Source organism: Jaculus jaculus, chromosome 5 (assembly GCF_020740685.1).
Source record: "Jaculus jaculus isolate mJacJac1 chromosome 5, mJacJac1.mat.Y.cur, whole genome shotgun sequence".
NCBI lineage: Eukaryota > Metazoa > Chordata > Mammalia > Rodentia > Dipodidae > Jaculus > Jaculus jaculus.
Window position 1 is genome coordinate 143662127 of NC_059106.1, and position 20101 is coordinate 143682227.

Genomic DNA, 20101 nt, shown 5'->3' on the forward strand with positions numbered 1-20101 from the left:
TGGAAGTCAGACTAAAAGGTGGAACTCTTAAAAGGACCTTGTGGGGAGCACCTGAATTGAAGGGCCCTGGAGAGGGTAAGACAAAACCTAACTTTAAATTTCTCCTCTTTCTCTTTTTCTTTTTCCTTTTTTTTTTCTTTTTTTCCTTTTCCCTTGGCACTGGCCTATAATTTCTTGTACCAGGATGTGGTTTAAATCCACAATGAGCTGTTGATCAGAGAGACCTACTTGATCTCCCAAAACAAACAAGACAAACTTCTGACAGAGCCCTTGATTACCCACTAGAGGTTAATGGTAAGACCCTACTGCTGAAGGTACCATACGCTGTTGGCACAGAACATGGAGAAACTTGGTTGGAATCTGGAAGAGAGCCAGTCCCCAGACAATTAGCTCATCTAGTGCTGGGAGGTGCTACATGAGCTACCAGGAGAATGTGGCAACATCTGTCCAAGGAACTCAAAATCTAAGTGACTCAGAAGCAAATGGCTTGATATGATGCTCACACAGTGCAGTAGTGGCACACAGCCATGGTGGGTAACCAACTGCTCTTGGATTGGCTCACAGGTCCTCTCAGTGGAAAGGAAACCATATCTGGAACTAGGAGACAAGTCAGAATCATATACAGATAATGATTCTGCTTTCCATTATAAAGTTCCCACTAACCTTGGACTATAAGAGGGTCTACACCATTTAAATTCTCTCTAAATTAATAATGGTTATTCCATTTAACTGGTGCTGACTTGACTCTCCGTTGGAGAATCTGTTTCTCTATTTCAGAAGGGATCTGGACCTGAGGAAATAAATGACCCAGTGTACTCCACCTTGGCCCCAGCTGAAACAAAAGAGGAATTGGGGAAATGAGCAGCAGTGCTGTTTTCTTAGTGAATCTGACATCAGCACAACTGTGAAAAGGATAGACACTGAGGATACTCAACACCTACTAAACCAGATATCAAGAGACTCCTGAGTGCCCATCACTGAAGGAAATTTAAAATGCTTCCAGGATGGCTCAGGGAATTTTGAGGAAGAGGGGCCAGAAAGATTACTAGAGCCACAAGTTGGGACATTTTGCACAGAGAAATTGCCTCTTCCTTCCGTAATGCTTAACCCACAACCCCCTTGAGATTGACCTGCATTCCCATTGAGGAAGGCTTCTTCAGATAAGGGGCAATGAGGAGGGAAAGGATGGTACCAACATGTGTTGTTTGCTTACAAAATATATCCATATCTAATAAAATAAAATAATTTTTATAATTATTCATTTTTGAGACAATGTCTTATTCTATGGCCCATACAATTTTGACCTCAAATTGTTCAGGCTGTTCTTATATTCATGTTGCTCTTTCATCACCCCAATTCATTAGCTTAGAAGTTTGTGTCACTGTGCCCAGCCATAAATTTCTGTAAGTCTATGTAATGTTTCTGTTAAAATATCAAAGTTTGAAAGAAAAAATCAAATTTTTGGGATTGGAGAAGTGGCTTATTGGTCAAAAGCATTTGCTGTGAAAATGTGAGGACCTATGTTTGGATTCTCATAGGTCCTGTAATAAAGCTGTGGTTTGCTGTAGTACCTTGTTGTGGTCACTTTCTCATTGCTAGAACAAACACCCAACCAGATGCAACTTCTGAGATTAAAGGATTTATTTCAGGCATATAGATTTCAGCAGGATCCCAATAACACATCTCCAGCAGGGCCCCACTTGCAGGCAACTAAGTAAGAAGCTTAGTCAAAAATACCTGGTACGGGCTGGAAAGATGGCTTAGCAGTTAAGGCATTTGCCTGCAAAGCAATGGACCCTGGTTCAATTCCCCAGGACCCACTTAAGCCAGATGATCAAGGTGGCACATGTGTCTTGTGCTTGTTTGCAATGCCTGGCACACCCATTTTTTTTTCCCTCTCTCTCTCAAATAAATAAATAAGAGCTCACATTCAAACCTCCACAGTGATTATATGTGCTTTTTTTTTTTTTTTTTTTGGTGTTGGGAGTTGATCCTAGGGCTTGATGCATGTGAAGTCAGGGCTCTACCACTAAGATATATTCCCAACCCCTAAGGCTTTTAGTAATATATTGAGGAAGAGTAATAGAACAAAAGATCCTTATCTTTTACCAGACCTTAGAGGAAATAACCTAGTCTTTCCTCATTCATTAAGCTATATGCTCTGGCTTCGGGTTTTTCTGAAGATGACAGGTTGAATTTTGTAAAGTGATTTTTATGTACCAATGAAATTTTATTGTTTATTATGTGGACATATGATGACTTACTGAATGTAAATTTCTGAATGGTGAGATTTCATTCTTAGGAAAAGCTATACATGATCATACTTTATAATATTTTTATGCTGTTCCTATTGATTTTCTATTGTGTTCAGTATGTGTGTATGTGTGTGTTCATTGGAGATAATGGGTCTACAGTAGGTTTGTTGTGTCCTTGTCTACTTTTAAAAAATATTTTGTATTTATTTATTTGACAGAGAAAGAGGGAAAGAGGGGAAGAGAGAGAGAGAGAGAGAGAGAGAGAGAGAGAGAGAGAGAGAGAGAGAATGGGCATGCCAGGGCCTCCAGCCATTGCAAATGAATGCCAGACTTGTGCATCACCTTGTACATATGGCTAACATGGGTCCTGGGGAGTTGAACCTGGGTCCTTTGGATTTGCAGACAAATACCTTAACCACTGTGCCATCCCTCCAGCCCCCTATCTAGTTTTGAAATTATTGTAATGTCAGCATGTGAAATGACAGCTGAGAAGGTGGTTGCATATCTAAATGTGTATTCTTTTAAAAGTGACTTTATCTTTTCCTCTTTGTGGTAGCATGAGATGTTCCCCATAGTTTCATATGTTTTGAATACTTGCTCCCCAGTTGGCGGAAACTTGGGAAAGTTGTGGGGTGCTTGGGAGCAGGAGGCTTTCTGGAGGAGAACTGTTGCTGAGTGTGGCTTTTGGGGTAATACAGCGCTGCCCAAAGCCCAGCTGGTAGAATGCTTCCTTCCAGCTGGTGAAGACATGGAACCCACACTTTGTGCTGAGGCCTGTTGTGCTTTCTCTGCCATGACGAAGTGATGAAATGCCCCATGGAAACTGTATGACAAAAGGTCCCTTTCCTCCAGTAAGCTACCTTTGGTCTCATGTCTTGTCACACGAGGAGAAAGTAACTGCTACAGTCTTGAAGTTTCAAGAATATTCTTTGTTTCAGAGCTTTTCTATTTTGAGTATAATATGACAGAGAGTCAAGAGTACATAATGAGGATGGGTGCATGGCTTGGGACATGGTTCAGTGGTTAAAGGCACTTGCTTGCAAAGCCTGCTGGCCTGGGTTCAGTTCCTTAGCCACTCACTTAAAGTGTGATGCAAAAAGTCACAAAAGTATCTGACTATTTGTGTTGGTAAGAGACCCATGTGCATGCACATATGTACAAACAAACAAATAAATAAAAATGTAAGGAGAGTAATGGATGGCAAACAGTCATGTTTGGTGGGCACTTGAGCTTTTCTGACAAATGGTGGTTGTGCCCCAGTAGACTTACTAACGAATAACTGGATAAACATACATTAAAGAAAGCTGGTGGGTTTTTAGCTATAGACAGTTTAATAACACCGAAGCTGCTTTGGACTCATGTAATCAAAGGGAAATATTAAATTTTTGCATACTGATTTTATTGTTGCTTTTTAATAAAAACTGGTGTCATGGTTGGCAAATAGGATTGTTCACACTCATTTCCTAGTCCTTTGAGAAATGAATAAACAGGACTTTATTATTTGCACTTCTGTTAGTCATCGTGAAGGAGAAGAATCTGGGGTGGGGAGACCACGAAGGCAGTGATAAGATCGGCTACTCCAGAGGTCACTTAGACTAAAAGCATTTTTCTTTCTCCTGTTGTAAATCTTGAAAACAAATTCAAAATCTATAAATATAAGATTATAACCTAAGAACTCTGGGTAGGTTGGAATGCTTGCTGAAACACTGACTGCCCACAGGTACTTTGGGAGTGTGTGTCATCAAAGTCCATGTTCTCCCAGTTGCAACAATCTTTCACATAGGTGGTATGGAGAGCTGGACAGGAGAAAGGCTGAGACAATTTATTTCTGTCTCTTCTTATGTTTTTAAATTTTGTTTTCAATTCAGATCACTTTTTATTGCTTGTTTGTTTGTCTTTGGTGACAGTGTCTCTACTATACAGACCAGTTGTCCTTGGACTGACACTTTGAACCAGGCTGGCACTGAGTTTGTGATCCCCGTGCCTCAGCCTTCTGGGTGCTGAGATTACAGGCACATGCCACCACACTATCCCATTGATAATTTTCTGCAGTGAATACTCAACCTTTACCTTTTAATTCTTAGGACTTAATCACATGTAGTCAAATAAAAGCACTTATTACATGGTGAGCTAACCAAAAGTTCTTTGAATATTCTCTTTCTGAAGTTGTATAAAAATGCAGGACCCACAATCCCCATGGGGATGGCCTGCATCCCCAATGAGGAGAATCCCTTCAGAAAGGGGCAGGGATGAGGGAAAGGATGGTATTAACATGTGGTGTTTACCTACTAAGTAAGTCCATAACTAATAAACATAAATTAAAAACAGAAAAAGTACTGATTAACACTACCACCTACTAACATAATATTCTCGAATATAAGTTGTACTTTCAGGTGCATCTATATGTATATATTGTGATAAAGCTATATCTCTCGAGATCATTGGATTTTCAAGAAATAAAGTTAACTTGAGTAAAAGGTAGACAGATAATTTGTACCTCCTTTGCTAAATGGCCCTGAACTCAGAGATCATGGCTCTGTGAATAAACAGAAATTCTGAGATGTTCTCTATAAAAAAGAATTATAGGGGCTGGAGAGATGGCTTAGCGGTTGAACGCTTGCCTGTGAAGCCTAAGGACCCTGGTTCGAGGCTCGGTTCCCCAGGTCCCACGTTAGCCAGATGCACAAGGGGGTGCACGTGTCTGGAGTTCGTTTGCAGAGGCTGGAAGCCCTGGTGCACCCATTCTCTCTCTCTCCCTCTATCTGTCTTTCTCTCTGTGTCTGTCGCTCTCAAAAAAAAAAAAAATTAAAAAAATATCATTAAAAAAAAGAAAAAAAAAGAATTATAGGCTTCATTCAATTTATCACTTAATTTTATTATAACTATTCATGTCGATCCTATTTCTTCCCTAAGTGACAGACTCTTAGGTATGTGAGTCTGATGGTGAGTCCTAGATATCAATTTGACTAGGTCAAGGATATCTAAACATTTAGCTACATTATTTCATCTTTACCTGTAAGGTTGTTCTGGTTGAGATAGTCACTTGAATCAGTTATCTGAGGAAAGAAGAGTACCTTTCCTAATGTACAGAGGTATTATTTAATCAGCCGAATTCTTAAATTGAGAGGTATTAGATAACTTTATTTTCAGACAGGCTGTTAGAAGGCCCAAAGATGGAACCAAAAGAGGTCAGCACCTGTTTCAGCAGAACCAGAGTTGAACATCTGATACAGCCTATCCAACCAGCTGATTTTGCCTCCTGCTTGGGTATGCTGACCTCTTCCTGAGTCCAGGACAGTCAGCTCTCTCTCAGACTCACCTGAGCCCCATCACAGTAGGATTGTAAATAGACGTTTGCCAGGTTTGCATGGCTTCCTTTTGGATGATCATGTCTCCTGAACCTCCAGGTTCCTGTTCTAGTAAGCCTGCCCATCTCAGTTCAGCAGAGCTGAGATGAGGAGGACTCCTCTTCCCACATGGCTTCCCTACACCCTCCTGACTTCCACATGCTGGGAGATCTCTGTATCTTCTTTTCTTTCCTTCTCATAAGCTAATAAAGTCTCTCTAAGTCTTATCCTCTAGTCTATTGATTTGAATTCCTTAAATTCCTAAGACAAGGTTCTGGGGATACCCTAAATTTATTGGTTTCTTGGTATATTGGAATGGAATCTCCCAAAACTCCTTTTACAATGCTATTATAATGGCAACTAAATTTCAACATGAGTTTTGGAGGAACGGAAAGGAGACTGGAGAGAAATCTCCATCTTGTTGGTTCTGTTTCTGTTGTGAACTCTGGTTAAAACAATGGGTTGTGTCCCTGATATTCACTTCATATTATCAATGGAAAATATTGTGCTGTGGTTACTTAGGAACTTAAAATGAGTATTCGTAAGCAATGAGTTCCTTAATTGAAGTGATTCATGAATTACAGTCAGTTATGAGGTAAAAGTTGGTTACGTATTTGCTAAAACCTTTAGTGAATGTACTGTTGTACTTGTCAGTTTTGGCAAAGGTGGAAATAAAGATGGTGAGAAATATAGCACTGGTCTTGATCATATGATGTCCATGAGCTGATTGTATATTTAAGTGTTTGTTGAATTGTAATTACAGCACATGCTATATTGTGATTTTCATAATACAAGTCATTATTTAAATTATAGACTAAGCTCTAGATTAACCATACTCAACAGCCCATGCATATTTTCTGAAAATTCATGGTATTATTGTGACATAAGAAAGGTTTAGGGCTGGAAAGATGGCTCAGCAGTTCAATGCATTTTCTTGCAAAGCCGGACTGCCTGAGTTTAATTCCCTAGTGCTCACATGAAGCCAGATGCATAAAATAGTATATAGTGTAGAGTTTGTGTGGCAAGAGGCTCTAGTGCACCCATCCTCACTCTGTCTGTGTCTGCCTCTTTCACCCTCTTCTGTTAAATAAATAAATAATATTTTTTAAAAGAAAGGTTCAGCCAGGTATGGTAGTGGGCACCTTTAATCTCAGCACTCCAGAGACAGACGTAGGAGGATTGCTATGAATTCAAGGCTCTGAACTACAGAGTAAGTTTCAGGTCAGGCTGGGATGCAGTGAGATACTACCTTAAAGCAGAACAAAAAAGGCTCTATTTATTTATTTATTTGAAAGCGACAGACACAGAGAGAAAGACAGATAGAGGGAGAGAGAGAGAATGGGCGCGCCAGGGCTTCCAGCCTCTGCAAATGAACTCCAGACGCGTGCGCCCCCTTGTGCATCTGGCTAACGTGGGACCTGGGGAAAAAAGGCTCTATTTATCAGAGCTAACTGTGATGGTCAAACAGTCACCTGTTCTGTAGCAGTTGGAACCTTTGACCCAAGTCAGAACATGCATTGGATTGTTTTTAAAGCTGTGGTGATAAACACCTTATCTGATTTCACTTGTGACCTTTGATATGAATGTGTAGGAAGAGCAACCAAGTTATATGTTAAAATGTGTTTGTTTCTAAGTAGAGTGGAGTTAAAATTGATTCATGTTTAACTGCATATGCATATTCATCCTCATTGGGTATTAATAGCATATTAATACCTTAATTAGGAAATGTGCCAAACAATAAAGCAGAGATGAGAAAGCTGCTTTTGTCATAAGTACATATCATTTTGTTCATGTCTGAGAATGATGGTATAAGTATCCTTACATGAAATATTATTACAAACTCTTACATTCCTTGAGACCAACACATTTAAAAACATTAGGAAACATTTCTGTCTCCCTGAGATGTTTCAGCTGAGACTTCAGAGAACACAGAAGCACCAAATTGTCAAACAGGAAACAAAACATTCTCTATTAGTATCTGATATTTGGATTTTTCTTATAATTTTTTTTATAATTTTTTTGTGCACATTTTAGAAAGTACTATTTCCCTGACATTTTTCTGGATTATCCTAGAAATACTGAAAACAAAAAACTTCATGCTAATGTTGCTCATCTGATATTGAACATGATAGAGTTCCACTCATGAGCTGCAGAATCCAGGTCAAAAGTCAATAAGTGCACCACCCAGAGTATTGCCCAGGAGGGCATGGTTTTGCAGCTTCACAGTCATTGGGTAGCTTTTCTTCTAATACATATTTGAGGAAAATAGCTCTCTCCATTCCTCAGTATCGTGTGGGCACATAGTAAATAGTCTCCATGGGGCTCAGAAAGCCCAGTACATGGACAGATGTTAGATAACATCTTCAAGATGGTAAGAATAACAATTCTGCCAGAAGAAAGTGACTTCTGGTGTAATGAAGCATGAAGTAGGGGCTGGAGAGATGGCTCAGTGTTAATGGCACTTGCATGTCAGGCCTAATGACCTGAGTTTGATTCCTTAATTCCCATGTAAAGCCAGATGCACAGAGTGGTGCTTGCATTTGCAGTTCATTTGCAGTGGATAGAGGCCCTCACATACCCATTCTCTCTCTTCGTGTCTCTCTCTGCTTTCAAATAAATAAAAATATTAAAAAAGTATGAAGTATGTGGTTTTCAGCTTGGGGGATGTTGCAGTCAGGTTTGCGTTGCTGGCAGAAATCAAGAGCAGCTTGTGGGGAAAAAAAGGTTTATTTTGCTTACAGACTCAAGGGGAAGCTACATGATGGCAGGGAAAATGATGGTATGAGCAGAGGGTGGACAATATACCCTGGATAACATAAGGTAGACAATAGCAACAGGAGAGTGCGCCAAACACTGGCAAGAGGACACTAGCTATAATACCCACAAGCCCGCCCCCAGCAATACACTGCCTCCAAGAGGTGTTAATTCCCAAATCTCCCATCAGCTGGGAACCTAATATTCAGAACACCTAAGTTTATGGGGGACACCTGAATCACACCACCACATTCCACCCCTGGCCCCCATAAACTGATATCATACATGATGTAAAATACAATGCATTCAGTCCAACTTTAAAATCCCCATGGTTTTTTTTTTTTTTTTATTTGAGAGCAACAGACACAGAGAGAAAGACAGATAGAGGGAGAGAGAGAGAATGGGCGCGCCAGGGCCTCCAGCCTCTGCAAACGAACTCCAGATGCGTGCGCCCCCTTGTGCATCTGGCTAACGTGGGACCTGGGGAACCGAGCCTCGAACCGGGGTCCTTCACAGGCAAGCGCTTAACCGCTAAGCCATCTCTCCAGCCCTCCCCATGGTTTTTTTTATCAATCCTAATAATGTTTAAACTTTCCTATAGTCCACTATCATTGAACTGAGCCATAATACAAAGAAAAGTCCCCACAAAACCCAAAATGGCACAGAATAAACACTCTTACTGCAAAAGATGGCACTGGACATAGCAAAGAAATATTCAACCAATACAAGATTAAAACAGGGAAAACACCAAACTCTGTAGCTCCAAATCCAACAACTCTAGATAGTGAAAAGTCTCCAAGTCTGATATTCTAACCAGAAACAAGCCTCTGGAGTTCCAATTCCAACCCTCCACCTAGGCTACTCACAGTCCTGGAAAACTTCATCCAGGGCTGGCAGCTTTCCTTAGCAGCCATCTCCTGGTCCCAGCATATCCACTGGGTCTCCACTGCAACCCACAGTTCATCCTCAGGGCTCCCTTGGGTCTCCATGCAGGCATTTAGCAAAGCTGCTTCACATTGCCCATGGCCATTTCCAAAACACAAGACCGTGTTGCAAATTCAGTGACCAACTCTTTCCTGCATTTCTTGTATTCCATAATACCAGGTAGGGTGCCAGTTTGTTAATCCAGGGGAAGAACAGAGCTGACTTTGAAGAACAGAACATGGCTTGAGCACTCAAGCCCCTTCAAAAGAGTCTACATTCTTCCTGTTGCTCCACTACAGGGCAGCTGGCTCAATCTCAGATGTTGTAATCTCATGCAATTGCAGTTGAATGGGAAAAAGTTTCAGCCCAAAGATTTAATTTCTGTGCCATATTCCTCTGCTCAGACCAGTCCATTTTCGTGCAAATCAACCCTGCACAAGTTCTCAGGACACAGCCATGACAGCAAGCCTAGCCCAGTCCAGGCAAAGCTCTTTCTCACCGTCATAAGCCAAACCTCACAGTCCTTAATTTTTACTGCATTCAGGTCTTTCATCTCTGATCAGAATAGTCCATGAAGCCATACTTACAGCACTGCAAGGCATCTCTTAGGCCATGGTTTCAAATCCTTCCACATTCCTGTTGAAAATCAGCTTCAAATGGCCAAAGCCACACAGTAAGGTTTCTTGCAGCAAATGATGCCACTCCTCGGTACCAACTACACTGTTGCAGACAGGTTCACATTGCTGGCAGAATCCACCTGACCAAGAGAAGCTTGAGGGAAAAAAGGTTTATTTTAGCTTACAGACTCAATGATAGCATGGGAAAATAATGGCGTGAGCAGAGGGTGGACATCACCCCTGGCCAACATAAGGTGGACAATAGCAACAGGTGTGTGTGCCCAACACTGGCAAGGGGACACTGGCTGTAGCATCCATAAGCCTGCCCCCAGAAATACACTGCCTCTAGGAGGCATTACTTCCCAAATCTTCATCAACTGGGAACCTAGCATTTAGAACAGTGAGGTTTAGGGTGGACACCTGAATCAAACCATCACAAAGGTATTCAGAAATTGGATAAAGGTTGGCTCAGAAAAATCAGACCAGACCAAATCGTACATTTAATAGTAATCTTGTGTGTCAGGATTTTCATTAAAGAGCTATTTTGTCTGTATCCAGTATACAGTTATAGTGGACTATTACTGTAAAGTCAGAAGAATATTGTTTTTCTACTGTACCTCAGAGGACTTCTGGTTAGATCAACCCCTTTATTATCATGAAGGTATTTTTTATTCAATCTATATTTTTTTGTGGTGGGTTGATTCAGGTGTCCCCTATAAACTTAGGTGTTTTGAATGCTAGTTTCGCAGCTGATGGAGATTTGGGAACTAACGCCTCCTGGAGGCAGTGTATTGTTGGGGACGGGCTTATTGGTATTATAGCCAGTTTCTTCTTGCCAGTGTTTGGCACACTTTCCTGTTGCTGTTGTCCACCTGCTGTTGGTCAGGGGGTGATATCCATCCTCTGCTCATGCTATTATTTTCTTCTGCCATCATGGAGCTTCCCCTCAAGCCTGTAAGCCAAAATAAACCCTCTTATCCCCAAAGCTGCTGTTGGTCAGGTGATTTCTGCCAGCAATGCAAACCTGACTGGCAACACTTTATATGGACACATCATGTGTTGTTACCATCATTTTCCTCCTCCCTACCCCCATTCTGCTGAGTGCCCTCCTCAGTGGGATTGCTGATGTCCATGTGTTTGAGTGAAACAATGTCTCACAGGTTGTTGCAGGCAGCAGGATAGGGAAGGTGTTACCTGGAAAGACTATTCTATGTGTAGACCCAGAAAAGCAAAACTGTGAGTCAATTATGGAGGAACCTGGCTTTGCCAAGGAGGTAGAAGACATAACCATCTTTTTGAAAAAAACATATTTTTTTTATTAGTTATGTACAACTTAGTATGGAAACAGCACATGTTTGTACCATCCTTTCCTCAAACCTGCCCCATTTTCGAAGGGGCTCTTCTTGTGTTGGGGGGAGTTCACAAGTTATCCCCATGGGGATTGTGGATTGTGCCTTGTGGGAGCAGCAGTCAATTACTGGGGAGAGGAGATGCCTCTGGGCATAATGTCCCAACTAATGGCTCTTACAATCTTTCTGCCCCCTCTTCAGCAAAATTCCCTGAGCCATGTTGGGTGTGTTTTAAGTCTACTTCAGTGATGGGCTGCTAGGAGCCTCTGGATCTCTGTTTTGGTAGGTGTTAAGTGTCCTCAGCATCTGTCTCCTTCACCCTGGCACTGGTTACCAGGCTCACTATGGAAGCAGCACTCTTGCTTATCTCCTCAATTCCTCTGTGGTTTCAGCTGGGGCTAGGATGAAGTGTGATGGGGAGTTTATCTCCTCGGGCCCCACTCCCATCTGAAAAAGAGAAGCAGATTCTCCAATGGTGAGTTAAGTCAGCACAGGTTAAATGGGATAAGAATTAATAATTTATAGAGAATTTAATGGGTGTAGTCCCACTTTTAGCCCAAGATTAGTGAGAGCTTGATATTAGAGAGAAAAATCATTGTCTGAATATGATTCTGGCTTGTTTCCTAGTTCCAGCTATCTTTAGAGTGCCAACATCTTCATTCACAGTGGTTAAGAAGGAAAAAGTGAAAATGATTTTTTTTAAAAAAGAATGGCCCTCACACTTTATTATGCACCATCCATCATTTCCTAATAGTGAATAGTGTTTTGTGTCTGTTGTGTGTGTGTGTGTGTGTGTGTGTGTGTGAGAGAGAGAGAGAGAGAGAGAGAGAGAGAGAGAGAGAGAGAGACAGAGACAGAGAGACAGAGAGGGGCGAAGGGAGAGAATATGAGTGCACCAGGGCTTCTAGCATCTCCTTGTGTTTCTGGCTTATGTGGGTCCTGGGGAATCAAACCTGAGTCCTTAGGATTTGCCGGCAAGTGCCTTAACCACTGAGCCATCTCCTCAGCCCACTTATTTCTTCTTAATTGAAGCAAATGACAAAGCATTTTTTGATATTTTAATTCAATTTATTTATTATTGCACAGAGACATAGAGGAGAGAGAGAGAGCGAGAGACACAGAGAGAGAGAATGTTAATGAATATGGCCTCACCAAGGTCTTTAACTGCTGCAGATGAACTCCAGATGCATGTGCCACTTTGTGCACCTGCTTTTAAGTGGTTACTTGGGAATCAAATCCAGACTGTTAGGCTTTACAGGCAAGTACTTCAGCCAGAGAGCCATCTCTCCAGCCCAGGCAAAGCATTTTCAATCCAGCTTGGAGCACTGCACTGCACTAGCGTCAGGGACTGAAGCGTGATGCCCTGGTCACCTAGTTTTTGGATTCACAGGTAGAAGCCATGGCTAAAACACCCAGCGTGTAGTGTCTCACAAGACACTGTAGTCTTGGGGTGTGTGTGTAAGATAGGGTACTGAGGGGCTTGGGTGGCGAGTTGTAGCTTCGCTTTCTGCATTCCAGAACCTTCTGCATCATTGGTTCAGGAATGTCACAGCTTCTTCATAGGAAATAAACCTGTGACAAACTCAGACCCCCAGTGGCTCAGCAGATGTATGTATTAATCTGCTGAGAAGATGAAATCCAGAAAGAGCAGCCCATGACTCAAAGTACGGGGCCCAAGGCGGGCCCTTCTGCCATCTAGTACCTGGGCACGTGAAATGTTTTGGGGCAGAGATTGTTAATTTTAAGTGCCCACTAGGCTGGACTGTGTTGCCCAGTTACTTGATTAGGTAGCAGTCTAGATGTTCCTGTGAAGATGTTTCATAGATGAGATATATGTCAGCCATCAGTTAATTTTAAGTAAAGAAATGAACTCTGATAAAAGTATGGGTGGGCCTCTTTCTGTTAGTTGAAGGCTTTAAGTGAAAAACCCTCCAAGGCTTCCCGGAGAAGAAGAGATCCTGCACTGAGACCTGGGCGTCGACTCCTACCTGGCTACCTGACCTGCTGCTCTGCACTATGAAAACCAGAGCTCTTGGGGCCTAACATTCTGAGAACTAGTTTCTTAAAATAAATCTCTTTCATGCATATGTTTGCACATGCACCACACACACACACACACACACACACACAGACTCACACACACGCACTAACACACACTAAAATTCTGTTGCTCCAGTTTCTCTGAGAACTCCCAACTGATTCAATGATATAGGTAGGCAGATGTCTTTGTGTTCCTCAAGTTATGCCTTCCAGGAATTACTAGTTAAGTGATTTGAAGGCGAGGAGTGCTCAAACAATGTATGTTAAATGGAACAATAAGTAATTAACTGGATAGTCAGCTAATTTAAAAGTTAGTATTGAGGCATTAAAGTAAAATGTTTTTATTTTTCCATACTACTAAATTCCATAAAAATAAATAGAATGGTTATGAGTTTTCTACTTTTAAGAAATAAATTCTCCAACTTCTTTTCCACATAAATTTGAAGTGATGCTACTATGTGAGACTCTAATGGTTTTTCATTAATCAGCAAGCAAGGTATACTCATAATTTCTGAATGTCATAAGTATAATGCTTATGTAAATTTTTGCTGCCCTCTAGTGGGCATAGTTCAAGAAATTTTTAAAAAGTTTGTAAATGCCTATGAAGTTCTGTGTATTAAGATTTGGGGTATATTCCCGAAGTTCTTTTCTGCATTTGGAAATCCGGAAACATTTTTCACACAAGGACAGCAACAGTCAATTAAGATTGCTGACAAATCCCAGTCATGACACGGGAAGGAAGTAATTATGGTTCCAAAGGCTGCGGCAGTTGGTCTGAATCCATAGCTATTCTGGGATGCATGCAGCCCACTGGCCACAGTTAGGCCACACCTACCCCCAAATCCCGTGGCAGTGAATCAATGAAGAAATTCATTGAAAGGTTTCACTTTGGAATTCCGTTATAATTTCTACTGCCATGGCTGGGAATATTGAAGAAAACAAAGTGGAATTGCCTAGGTCCCATCCTTGGGGTGCTCCTGAGGGCTGGGAGCGTGTGAGCAGTGGAGACGGGAAGCCGGGAGGTGCATAGGGCCTACGGGTTTGCAGAATGAGGATGAGGAAGTGTCCGTGGCCGAGCTTAGCGGTGAGAAGCAGGCTAAGCAGCCGCGGGAGGGGCAGGGTCGCGGTGGGAGTGAGGAGTGGGCAGTGCGGAAGGGCCGCTGGCTGCGCTGCCTTGCGCCCGCTGGCAAGACCCAAGCATCCAATTTTCTACAATTTTATAAGCAGTTTTTGAACATTGATGATATTCAAGATAAAATCATTTTTCAACAAAGTAAAATATCTTTAAGTAAATATAAACTCAAAACTCATCACTTTTATTGCTCTCGTTTTTTTTTTTTTCTTTCTTTCTATTTTTTACTATTACTTAGTAGAATCACACGCTGGGGTGATTTTCCTGCTTTACATTGCCATGGTGCATGTCTGTCCACCTCTGCACATCAGAGATATGTAGGGCTGCCTCGCATTTGAAAATCTTGGATTCGCTAAATTCAAAGTTCCTTTTGTGTGGACACTTGCATTCACATTTGGTCCCACATCCCAATGTGAAAAAGTTGTCTTCTGTTCCTCTTTGCCTCAGCTGTACACTTAAAGCCCACACACCTTTGCCAGGATGCTGATACTCTGGCTAAGACTGTTTCTAGAGTTAGTGGACTTTCATCTCTTATCCAACCTCATCATTTTTTACTAGCATTAGGAAAACTGTGGCAGTCTAACTTACTGATTTTTAAATTCCAGATTCTACCCACCCCAGTAAGATTGCATGTGTTAGGTATTAGAACAGGTATTAGGAAAGGCCAATGTTAAAGAAAGATTTTTTGTATCTGTGGAGTTCAAAGTATCTCCTAGGGTTGTAACTGAAAAGACTTAAAAATAGGGCAGTCAAGTTTGACCAGACAGGCCAAATGACCTAATGGGAGCAACAGTGGAATGTCTGCTCTGGGAGAAACCAACTGCTCTCTAATTGGACTGGAGGAGCCCACCATGGGAGGGAATACATGCCTGGTACTGAACACCTAATCAAAAGCAGATGGCAGCCAGGCGTGGTGGTGCACGCCTTTAATCCCAGCACTCGGGAGGCTGAGGTAGGAGGATCATCTCCTGAGTTCGAGGCCACCTTGAGACTACATAGTGAATTTCAGGTCAGCCTGAGCTAGAGTGAGTCCCTACCTCGAAAAACAAACAAACAAACAAAACCCCAAAAAGGCTATGGCAGGGGCAAGTCATGTGCCTTAGAAGTATAAAGCCTGCTCTTATCTGGCTAAATGCATGTTATTCTTCCCAAACTGCCCTGAAAGCACTAGACTTAATGTTCATATTTACATATTAATGCTACTCTCACTTTTGGTTAGAGAATCTTCTCTTTTCAGATGGTGATGACCACTGGGATGGCCCCAAAGACCACATGGTGCTGAGAAGAAGGTATGGAGGAGTGTCCAGCACTGAAACATCTCTATCACTCCCTCCAAGGCTCAGGGTCCATTGAGGAAGAGGTGGCAGAAAGAATGTAAGAGGCAAAGGAAGGGCACCATGCCTTACATTGCAACTGCCTGGACTGAAATTGGCCTCAATATCCATGACCTCACAGTGCCTAGCAACACCTTCACAAGACCCTCATAATAGGAGAAAAAGGTGATGCTATCAAAATATAAAAGAGACTAATGGAGAGAAAGAGAGGATGTAATGAAAGTGGAGTTGTGAAAATGGGGGAGGGGAGGGAATTATCATGGTATATTGTCTGTAAGTACAGAAGTTGTCAATAAAAAATAAATAAAAATAGGAGAGATGGCTTAACAGTTATGGCCATTGCCTGCAAAGCCAAAGGACCCAGGTTCAACTCCCTAGTACCTACGTAAGCCATATGCTCAAGGTGGCGCATTCTTCTGGAGTTCATTTGCAGTGGCTAGAGGCTCTGGCATGCCCATTCTCTTTATCTCTCAAATAAATAAAAAAATTTTAAAAGCCTCAAAAATAAGCAATGAATACTTAAAAGGAATTTTAGGATAAGGATTAAGGAAGAGTTGCAAGGCAGTGTGAATGTAATGGATTTAGTCCAGCGGGAAGTCCCTTCTGGCAGGTGACTGAGTCAGGACAAGGGAGGAGTGAAGAGCTGAGTGAGAGGAAGAGGAGGAGTGCTGGCAGAGAGGGTTGTGATGAAGTGGCATTTGATTCATGACTCATGAGTGGCATTTGCAGTACTTGGTGGTTCATTAATGAAGGGACTTTGCTTTTCTTTAGGAGTCATAGTTTTTCTTCTAGTTTCCTTTCCCTCCATGGCTAAGGTAAATACGTGGGAGGGGAGATCTTCCTTCAGTGATAGTGATTACATTGGCAGGACATTCCCTCCATTTTCTTGCAGTGGAATTCCAAACATTGCACAAAGATTTGTGATTTGAGGAAATCTCTGGAAATATACTTAGGAGTGAAGTGTTTGTGCAGAAGGTAGGAAGGAGGCAGTGGCTGTAGGGAGGAGAACAGAATGACTATTGTGTCTGTTTTGGGTGGAGTTCCCTGGTCATTGCATGGGACAAATGACCTGGAGTTTTAAACTTTTCTTTTAACCATTCCAATAAAATGGATAGCAAAGCACATGATAAATGATTACTCTCACTGTTGAAAGAACAAGTTAAAACTATTTCAAGGACTAAGAGAAATTTCTACGCAACTCACTTCTTGACTCTTAATTAATTATTTGCTCTGTGACCTTCCACTGTGCTTGTAAGATGAGGAGATCATTCCTACTGGAGATCTGAGATGTGAAAGCAGAGGCAGAAAAGCATAAAAGTCCTCATTTTCATGTCATCTGCAAATGTGCTTTGGAGTATTTCTGTGGAATTTAAGAAATATTCATTAGATTCTACACTCAAGGCAAGTTAAAACAATTTTTATCTTTTTATCAACATAAATACATATTTCATACTGCATGTTTTAGATAAAAATCTTTAAGCTGAATATAATTTTCTTATAGTTTAGATATGTACTGAAGGATTGGATCCCAACAAGTAGCATTACATGAAAGTAATAGAAATTTTAGAAGTCAGGCCTAGTGGAAGAAAGTAGGTCATTGTGGGCATGCCATTAGGCTTTGCAAGCAAGCACTTTTAACCACTGAGTTACCTCTCCAAGCCCATGTTACTTCTTCCTATTAAACAACAATATGTTTTCCACTTTTTCATGCAAAATTTTCAAAACCTTTTTTTGTGCATGTATATATTTAAGTGTGGGTGCACACACGCCATGGCACATGTTGGAAAACCTTGGGTGTCAGTCCTTGCTTTCCGTCATTCTTGAGGCAAGGTCTCTGCTGCTTGTGCAATGATCATCATGCTAGCTGGCCTACAAAGCTTCTGATTCTCCTGTCCTGATGAGTATTTTGAAGTTTGTTCATAGAAATCTTGCCTTTGCTTATTAATTTTCCTGCTGTGTCTTTAAGTCAGTGGAGTCCTAGCAGGAAAACAGCAAATATTCAAATTGACTTTAGTGGAGAAAAGCTTGAAGAAGAGGCTATTTACAAGGCTCAGGAAAGAGTTAATAAGACTCAACAAGATAAATAAAATACCCTGGTTCTCAGTAGCAAAGGGGAGCAGGAGGAATCGCTACTAGACACTGTAGGAAGCACTTGTAATAAGGGTCGCCCCGCAGGAGCTGTGGCCACCTGTAGGGGAGCCCAGACAAGAAGGACAGGAGGTTGTGAGGAGACACCACAACCCCGCTCCTCTCCTGACATGCAGTTACTTACCAATGACATCCACTGACCAAACACAACACAGGCCGGAGGGAGACCATTGATACGGGATGTGAATGTCAGCCTTCTGGGCAGAGTGGAAAAGAGAAGGATAAAAACTGAATTAGTTTTTATAATATTGTAAATAAAATATTTTGCCATTTTTCTTTGGTGTGTGTGCTTCTGGTATCCTTGAATGCTAAAGAAGATGACGAACACTTAGAAACACAGCGCTTTAGTGCACTACTCTATGGAACCTACAGGGTTCCAGGAAGGCTCCAATAGGTGGACCAGTGACACCTATGTCACTGGACATGTCCCCTGAAAGAAGAGAAGTTTAAGTTGCTAGTCCTGGGACAAAAAGGGGTTATGCAGATGAGGAGGAGGTGGAATTGGCAATGGGAAATTGAAGTGGGATAGCTGGAATTTTCATATTAGTCTGTCTGCTCTTGAGTGAGTTACTGAATGTTTCTACTCCACAGCTGTTCCACCTGCACAGCAAGTATAAATACCTATGCACAGGGTTAGTTAGTGCAAGGACACAATGAGAAAATGCGCTGGAACACTTAAGAAGGTGCTTGATAGGAAGTTCCCTATACATGGCAGATATTTTTGTTAACAATGTCAAATGAAGATGTGGAGTTAATAGAGATTGAGGTCTATAAAAAGCACTCATCAGAAGCTACATAGACCATTTTTTGGGGGGTTGGGATTTGAGGTAGGGTCTTGCTCTAGCTCAGGCTGATCTGGAATTCATTATGTAGTCTCAGGGTGGCCTTGAACTCATGGTGATTTTGGTCGTTTGATTCAGGTGTCCCTCATAAACTTAGATGTTCTGAATGCTAGTTTCCCAGCTGATGGAGATTTGGGAATTAATGTCTCCTGGATGGAGTATATTGTTGGGGGCAGGCTTATGGGTGTTATAGCCAGTTCCCCTTGCCAGTGTTTGGCACACTCTCCTGTTGCTATGGTCCACCTTATGTGGGCCAGGGGGTGATGTCCACCCTCTGCTCATGCCATCGTTTTCCCCTGCCATCGTGGAGCTTCCCCTCGAGCCTGTAAGCCAAAATAAACCTCTTTTTTTCCTAGAAGCTTCAAACCGGACTGCAACAGTGATCCTCCTACCTTTGCCTCCGGAGTGCTGGGATTATAGGCATGTGCCACCATGCCCATCTTACATAGCCCATGTTTGAGATAGGTCTGGAGGTCTAGACAAAAATAAAAGTTTGGTAGTCTATGGCTTATTGATAAACTTGGACATTGTTCCAAGTGGGGGGGGTGGTCTGTGATGGATGGTCTATGATGGACTCAGTACAGGATACCACGTAGTCAGATGTCTGTTTTATGAACCACTGTTACCCAATCTTCATGCCACTCCTGTTCTTCCTGGACATAGGCCAAACTGCATTTCTGGCTCCTTTGCAACTGTGGCTCGTAGCTTCTTGTGGCCAAGTACTACAGAGAACAGAATCAAAAGGATGTGTGTATTTTTAAAGTTGTTTATATGATTATGGAAGTTTATGGCTCTAAAATCTTCAATGTGGACTGGCAGACTGAAGAGCCAGGAGAGCTCTGAGGTCTGAAGACAGTTTTCTGGAGAACTCCTTTCTTGAGAAAACTGGCTTTCAGCTGAGTGATAGAAGCTAGCCTACATTATAGAGGGCAACATGCCTCACTCAGATGTTACCAGTTTAACCCAAAATCACCGTGAAGCAGATACATTACACGATCCATCACTGCATGGAGTGCTGGACAGAGTGCTGCATGTCTCTTACAGGCTGTGCGTCTAAGTCTCTTGTGCATCATCCTTTAGGCTTTTTCTTTGCTGAGCAGCTGAAGAGAGGCAGAGGGCCTGTGAACTCAACAGAATGAAGAGGCACTAGATAGAGGGAGGCTGGGTCCCTGAAAGATGAGGTGGAACAGAGTTTGACGTGTCCTCCATCTTTCACTGAGCTGTGTGGCATGTGTAAGAAATGTGTGTACTGTGATGTACAGAGGTCAGGGGTTATTCCTTACAGCAATTAATGTGTCCTGGCTGTTGCATTCTGCCAGTGATAAGGAGAAATGTGTTGAAGCACATAAAGGATGTAGT